This window comes from Emys orbicularis, chromosome 3, assembly GCF_028017835.1.
Source record: "Emys orbicularis isolate rEmyOrb1 chromosome 3, rEmyOrb1.hap1, whole genome shotgun sequence".
Lineage (NCBI taxonomy): Eukaryota > Metazoa > Chordata > Testudines > Emydidae > Emys > Emys orbicularis.
In genome coordinates, this window is record NC_088685.1 from 212,619,165 (window position 1) to 212,626,684 (window position 7,520).

Consider the following 7,520-nt stretch of genomic DNA (forward strand, 5'->3'; position numbering starts at 1 on the left):
TTATAGACAGGGCTAGTAGCCTGGCCTATGATTGGGGTTGCCTGACACATCCCATTCTGAGACCCTGTTTTCAGTTGCTTATAACTTTGCCAAAACTTTAACTGCTCTGGCTGAAATTTTCTATGCTGGGTGTCTGGCTCAGGCTGAAATATTTCTGGAACATTTCAGACAAACAATTTCAGTCATTTATGAGAAGGCAACTAGGGCAAAATACGTTATTTTAACTGTGCTCTAGCAGAGCAGGAAGGGACTGGAGGCTAGTAGGATGTGTGTGGGAGAGAATGCTGGGAATGGGATTTGAGGTGCAGTAGGAGACTGGGACTGGCTGATCAAGGAGATTGGAGCTAATACCCCGGTGGGGGGCAGAGGGAAGGAGCTGAGATGGGTGGGGACACAGGCCTGATGTGGAGCCAGGGTGTGGGGTGAACTGGGACTGGCTCGGCAAAGAGACAAGGAGCTGGGGGGAGACTGAGATTGGACAAGGAGCCGGGGAAGGGAGACTGGGACAGAGAGACAGTGGGGCTGGGGAATGTGTGTGTGTGGGAGGGGGGAGCAGAGGTGAGGGAGCGAGACAGATCAGATGAGCAGCTGGGTAAGAACATGAGAGGGATCCATTCTTATTGAAGGATCTGCCTTGGTGTGAAAGCAACTAGTGACAGAGCTGCCCTGTCTGCAGCTGCACATTACAGCCCTGGGCATACAGACTGACGTCCTGGGGCCTCCGCCAGGCTCTTCCCTTCTGCAGCCTGTGCTCCAGGGGCATAGCCAGAAGGGGAACTGATGGTGGACAGACTATGACCTGTCCCTGGGGCAAACCTGGGGGGCAGGAGACCTTCACTACTCCTGCATGGAATGGCGGGGGTGGGGGGATCTTCCTGTTTGTTCTAGGGGTGTAGCCACTGGTGGGCCTGGGAAGGCAGCGCAGGAGGGGGTATTGGGGACAGAGAGGGGATAGGGAAGGAAAGTGACCTGGGCTTCACTCCTGTGTCTGGAGGCGGCTGGGAAGCGTCTGCCCCACGGTGAATCTCTGCCCTGTCCCCAGGACAAGTTAGGGGGTTGGAGACTGAAGCCCTGGTCGGGCTGTGCCCTGCGCTTTGCTGCTAAGTGGGTGCTGCATGTTTCCCCCTGTGCCCGCAGGCAGGACTCCTGGGGAGCTGGTCATAGGCTCCATCCCTGGAGGGGGCCAGACTCTGTTTCCTGCCCTTGCTCCACAGCTTCCCCCCAGCCGCACTCTAGAGCCTTCCCAAGCCTGGCTGGGTGCATCTGCCAAGGGAAGGGTGCTGGGCTGGGGATGGCAGCCCTGGGGTATGTCCATACAGCAGCTGGGAGTGGGCTGCTGCTTCCCAGCTGGAGTAGACAGACACATGAGCTCTGCGCCAGCTCGCAGGCCTAAAAGAGCAGCATAGCCAGGGGGCTGTCACCTGAGTGCAACCCCACCCAGACTTCCGGGGTACGTCCTCAGGCGGCTCCCTCGAGCCACCACCCCTGCTAAGTTAAGTCCCAGGTAGCTGCGAAGAGCCAGAAAAGGGTCTCTCAAAACTGGGTGACTGGGCAACACAACGGCAGATGACATTCAATGTTGATAAATGCAAAGTAATGCGCATTGGAAAACATCATCCCAGCTATAGATATAAAATGATGGGTCTAAATTAGCTGTGACCACTCAAGAAAGAGATCTTGGCTTCACTGTGGATAATGCTCTGAAAACTCAATGTGCAGCAGCAGTCAAAAAAGTGAACAGAAAGTTGGGCATCATTAAGAAAGGGATAGAGAATAAGGCAGAAAATATCATATTGTCGCTATATAAATCCATGGTACGCCCACATCTTGAATACTGCCTGCAGATGTGGTTGCCCCATCTCAAAAAAGATGTATTAGAATTGGAAAAGGTTCAGAAAAGGGCAACAAAAATGATTAGGGGTTTGGAACGGCTGCCGTATGAGGAGAGATTAATAAGACCGGGACTTTTCAGTTTGGAAAAGAGACGACTAAGGGGGGATATGATAGAGGCTATAAAATCATGACAGGTGTGGAGAAAGTAAATAAGGAAGTGTTATTTACTCCTTCTCATAACACAGGAACTAGGGGGTCACCAACTGAAATTAATAGGTAGCAGGTTTAAAACAAAAGGAAGTATTTCTTCTCACAACGCACAGTCATCCTGTGGAACTCCTTGCCAGAGGATGTTGTGAAGGCCAAGACTATAACAGGGTTCAAAAAAGAACGAGATGGCCGATAGGTCAATCAATGGCTATTAGCCAGGATGGGCAGGGATGGTGTCCTGTTTGCCAGAAGCTGGGAATGAGCGACAGGGGATGGATCACTTGATGATTACCTGTTCTGTTCATTCCCTCTGGGGCACCTGGCATTGGCCACTGTTGGAAGACAGGATACTGGGCTAGATGGACAATTGGTTCTGACCCAGTATGGCCTTTCTTATGTTATGTTCTTATGTGCTACCTCTGGGCCTGGTATTTTCAGCCTGCTAGCTCACCCTGAGCTAGCATGGGTCTGTCTGCAGACTCTGCACGCCCCCAGCTGCAGTGGAGATGTACAGTACATTCGAGCTGGGGTGCGTGCTTCTCACATAGGCCTAGTGCCTAAAAACAGAGGCATAGCTGCGGCAGTACAAGCAGCAGGAGGGGCCAGCCGCTCCAAGTACATAGCTAGCGTCTCTGACGGGCACGCACTAGGGACAACTAGCCCCTCCCACCACTGGCGCTGATGTGGCTGCAGCTCCGTGTTATTTTTAGCAGGCGAGCTCAATGATGGGGGTTTCTCTTTTGTTTTTCTTCCCTCTCTCCCACGTGAAGCTAAGTAATAAGTAAAATCATTGGTGTGGTTTGGGCCACATGCAGGTCCTGATCTGAAACCGGCACTGAACTGCCAGTCTGGGGGGCTGGAGGCAGCCTCCGGCCTTAGCTGCCGATGCAGCATCCTGTGAGATGTACAGATCTGAATTTGTGATGGCTGCTGGCCAACGCGTGTGTGTGTGTCGGGGAGGAGGCGTAATTTAGACAATAGGCCGTGGATTTAGCAAAATGCATGCGTTCTTTTTTCTGCTATCCTCCGAAATGACAGCTCTGGAGACAATTTATTGAGTGGAAGTTACTTGCTGACTTTAGCTGGAATAATTTATGCTTTCGAGCCTTTTCAGTGTTATAGGCAATAAGAAGCTGTCTGGCCCCATGCCCTGATGAAGGCCTACTGAGGCCGAGACTTTGGCTGAATGCCCTGTCTGTTTAAAAAAAAAAAGAAGAAGAAGAAGAGGTTTTTTATATCTTAAACTCCTTGTTATTGGAACGATTTACTGAAAAGCTTTGAGAAATGGAGATCAGTAGAGCTGCCTCCGGGTTTAAACGAGTCCTTACACCTCTCAAAGCTGAATTGGAGATGTTTAAGTGAGCGCTTTGGAGCATCTTGTGGGGGGATGACAATCCCTCAGCCAGTTTAGGTCAATCCACCGAAGAAAATGTTTTATTTGTCTGCCTATGTCACACCTGATTTTCAGGAGTCCCGAGCACCTGCTCCAGTTGGAGTTGGGGGTGCTTGGAACTTTGGAAAATCTGCTTTGCAGTTTGCGTCTGTGACCGTTCTAATCAGACTCCCTTAAATGCTTAGTAGCAATCATCTTTTCAAAAGTGATCAAAGTCTAACTTGATACAAGATTACAAACACAGGGCTTGGTCCTGTTAAGGCTGGTTCTTGCTACTCCGGCTGTGCAAAGCAGCTGTAAAACCATATTATCTGGCTAGGGAAGGATTCTTCATGCCTAGTTACAAAGGGAATGGCCCGGGAAAAGGGGGTGAGAAGCAATCACTCCTACACGCTGCTGAGCTCTGGCTGATTCAGTTGCCTCTTGGGGTGCGGCCAGTCAGGCATAATGTGGAGCAGCTCTGATGCTGCTCTAAATTAGGGGCTATCTACCCTTAAAATACTACAGCCACAGCACGACAGCTGCGCTGCTGTAGTGATTCAGTGCAGACACTAACTACAGCGACGGAAGGGGTAGTAAATTCACCTCCCCAAGAGGCGATAGTAAAGTTGTTGGAAGAATTCCTCCGTCTGTAGCACTCTCTACACCGGGAGGCAGGTTGGCTTAGCTCCGGCTCTCACGGATGTAGCTTTTTCACACCCCTGAGAGATGCAGCGAGGCGGATGTAAGTTTCCACTGTGGACCAGCCCTTAGACTGGTCAGTGCCCCAGTTGACTGACGTGTTAAGGTGTCTTAAAGCTCCCTCCTCCCAATTTTGTCCAGCTGCACCAGTTCTGTTTCAGCTGCACCTGGGGATCAGGGCCATATTAACGGCTTCTTATGGGTCAGTTTCACAGCCTTTTGTCATGGGGTAATTCTAGTTGGTCAGGGCTGACTTTGGATAATGTGCTTGAAGTATTTAAGACCCCTGTAGTATCCAGTGACCGTTTCTTTAATCAGCTTCATTCAAAAGCTAGGTTTTTCAGTGTGTGTCCGCTCAGCGATACTTGAAATATTCTGGGAGGGAGTCTGAAAAGCACTCAGCATTGGCCTATCTCTGCTCCCTTTCAGGTTAAAGGAAGCCAGTCATTGTAATTAGGCATAATTTATCTTCAAATTGCTTAACACAAAAACCGAGTGGACAAAGCACCAACCCTGCGCTAGCAATTTGAAAGGACATCCACCTAGCCTTCAGCTGGGAGAGCTGTCGTATGGCAACACAAGTCCTTCTTCTGGGGAGAGTGGGGCAAATCTAGTGTGCATCAACTTCTGTCTGCCGGGGCTAAGGAATGCAAACAATAGGAAGTTAGTCTGCCTTTGGGTCGATGCTGGGTTGGAGCCAGTGGGCCAAAGTCATCCCTGGTATAACTCCATTGTAGCATGTACACATTTGGGCCAGTTCCTCTCCTATCACGTACAAATGAATAAGGTTAAAAAAAAGTGTCCCTCTCCCCTCCCCCCCGAAATTACTCTCAGACAGGGCAGTGTGAAAAGCACTGATGGCTTCCGACAAGCCATAGTCCATTTCCACGGTAGTGGATAAGGAAAGGTAGCTTTGTGTTTAAGGCATTGGTCTGAGACTCAAGAAATCTGGATTCAATCCTTGGCGTACCGCAGACTCAATGAGTGATCTTCTGCAAGTCATTTAATCTCTTTGTGTCTCTCTTTGCCATCTATAAAATGAGGGAACACAGCCTTTCCTTCATGTGCCTTGTCTATTTAGATAATAAGATCTTCAGGGCAGGGGGATGTGTTTCACCTAGAGCTATGGAACCCAAATCCAAATTGGGGCCTCTAAGCATTACTGTGTTACAAATAATCAATGACATATAACCACAACAAGCAGCCCTCACATGCCAGATCCTTATGATGAAGTAGAGTAGTGTGAAACAGCAGATAGGTGAAGATAGGGTGTGAAGACAGAAGAAAGTGTGAGTGAAATGCTGTTGCAGAATTCTCCCGCCTGGTCCCTGGGGGGTGTAGAACTTGTCTCTCCCATTTGTCTGATGATTACCCGTTACGAGAGCTTTGTCACAGAATTTCTGTCCCTTAGGAAATCCCAACACTCCCAACTGGAACAAAAAGTCAAAATTTAATTCCCCCCCCCCAAACAGAAATTCCCCCAAATTACCATTTGGAAACATCAAAAATTTTCTTTTTTGTAATGTTCAACTGTTTTATTCTGATAATGTCAAAACATTCGAATGCAATCCAAAATATGAAATATAATACATACCAAACATATGTATAAAACAATAGTACAATGCACATAATACAATAATCTAAAAGTCACAACTAAATTAAAATGCTAACGTTGAAATGAAATGTTCTTACTTTATTGAAACAAAACTTCCTGACATCGCAATGAAATGAGAGAGGCAAAATGTTTTGCCATCTAAAATGTCACCGAAATTCCCACAGAATGTTTTGATTTCGATGCAACTGCATTTTCCAGTGGAAAACTGGTCTGTCTAAAATTTTTTGACCATCTCTACCTGTAATAAGGATCTCTAGCACTGTTTATTTTGAGAGTCTACTGCAGAGTGGAGAATGTTACAGAACTTGTTCAAAGAATTGCACTTTGTTATTGGATTCCCACCGGCAGACCACAGATTTGTTTTCATCTGAGTACATTAAGACTAATGAAAATGTTGACACATCACACTGGCTAGAAATGTTGACACATCACACCGACTGTACTGCAGAAGTGGGATTTGCAAACGTCTGGAGATTGTGGCTATATTCAATGGACCTGATTCTCCAACGCCCAAGCAAGTATAACACACTACTGGATCAGAATGGTAGCCTTTTAGTTCCACTTTGCCCTGGTATAAATGACTGCATTAGGAGTGGGGCAATACAAAATCAGGCCCAATATGTGTGGGAAGGCTCCACTAATAGGAATCAAATGCTAATGCCACTCAATGAACTCCTGTTACTGCAGAGTGCCATATAAATAATCCCTGATATACCTCGACTAGAAAGGTGGAACAAGCTAATGTGGTAAGACTTTCCCTGTGTGCTGTACAGTCAGGAGAAGATAGTTTAATATTGATCATCTCAGAAAGTAAATAAGGACGAGAAATTGAGCTTTAGCTGATCACTTGATTAAGTGTAGATTTAACATGTGAACAGTGGCTAAGGGAACTGTTAGTGTTACAAGACCCCGGGACTCTCATATCTTGGGCCAGTGAATGAAGATCAAGAAGCTCGTTTCATTTTCCTTGGAAAGGCACTATGGCTATGCTAGACATCCTTCTTGCAAGCACCCTGATATTCTCCATGGATGCCCCCGATAATCATTGTTAATTTGTTGGGGTGCTACCCCACCTGGTTTAGATACCCTATGAGAATCTACCTCACCCAGCTGGCTTGGTTCATCTGCCTCCCAGCTGCTTGTGTGAAGGGCATGGCCAGAGAAAAGGGGGCATGGCTGGCATTATGCCTGATCCCAACTCCTGGAACAATCCATTGAGCAGCCAGACTTATCATCATTATTTCTTAATTTCTTCATACATGCGAGGGCTCTCTTCCTGCTGCCCTAATGCATACCAGGAACCAAGCCGGCCTCCAGATGGCCCCAGGAAGCCCCTCGCCCACCATACCGTGGTCACAACGCCACATCTGGGCCAGTATTTTTGCACACATTGTGTAAATCAGAGGAGCTGTACTGGCCTCAGCGGGATGATGCGGCTTTACCCCAGATGAGGCTCTAGTCCGCTAAGTGAAAAGACATGTGGGTTCATTCTCAGCACGTCAATGACCTGGGCAGTAGCCTTAGGGTCAAATGTTCAAAAGCGGCTACGTGATTTAGGGACCCGTGGCAGAGCACAGGGCAGCTGCAGCTGAGCCAACGCACTGCTCACTGCCATTCCTATGAGTTGCTAGGGAGTAAACCGGACTATAATAGCTGGGCCGAACTGATAGATTGGAGCTGGGCTGAAGACGGCTACTAGGCCAATTAACCCAGTAATCCAGAAAGCAGAAGAGGCACAAGAAGGAAGCGCCGAAGGGGATAGGGCTGTGGGCCGGGGCAGAGGCAGGG